Genomic DNA, 744 nt, shown 5'->3' on the forward strand with positions numbered 1-744 from the left:
TCTGGCTAATTGTAGAAAAAATGAGGTCAGAGTTCATTTCTCTCTCTTCTGCTGCTTCACAGTTCACTGACTGACAAGGAAAGTGAGATAACAAGAGAGGGGAGAGACATTTCATGGAAGACCCTCCATCCCTCACAAGGGAGTTTTGGATGGGGTGCAGGACTCTGGCATACAGGGGGAATCCTGCAGATCCCCTGTGTTGGGCTTCATAGTCCCAGGATGTTCAGAAGAGAATTCTGCATGTCCCCTGTGTGAGGATTCAGAGCTTTAGAATTGGTTGGTCTTGGGATACAATGGAACTGTACTCACTGGTGCCTCCACAGAAACAGAGTTACATCAGTATTGTCGAATGTTGCCACCTCTGAGGTACAAAGAAACAGAACATCTGGGATGACCCTGAGCCCATAAAACTGGACAGCTGGCAGTGTGTACTGAGCACCTGTAGAGATTTCCCATGACAGCTACCTCAAAAAAGGGACAGTCATGGGAAAACCTGGACAGGTGGCATCCCTAGTATTGTCCACAATTATTTCTTGTCGGGGAGTCTGGTATGGAAACAACTGTGAGCTCCCCACAGCCAGTAATCCAATAGCATTCTCACTAGTTACGTCTGAAGGCCATACAAGGTGGGTTCTCAGCCTGTGAGTTGCACCTGGCCTCCCTTTTTTTATGGCTAAGGGGAAGAAAGGGAGCCATCCTGAACCTCCTTTCTATTGTAATACGGGTCACAATATGGAAAAGGGT

Source organism: Chrysemys picta, chromosome 4 (assembly GCF_011386835.1).
Source record: "Chrysemys picta bellii isolate R12L10 chromosome 4, ASM1138683v2, whole genome shotgun sequence".
In the NCBI taxonomy this organism is placed as follows: Eukaryota; Metazoa; Chordata; order Testudines; family Emydidae; genus Chrysemys; species Chrysemys picta.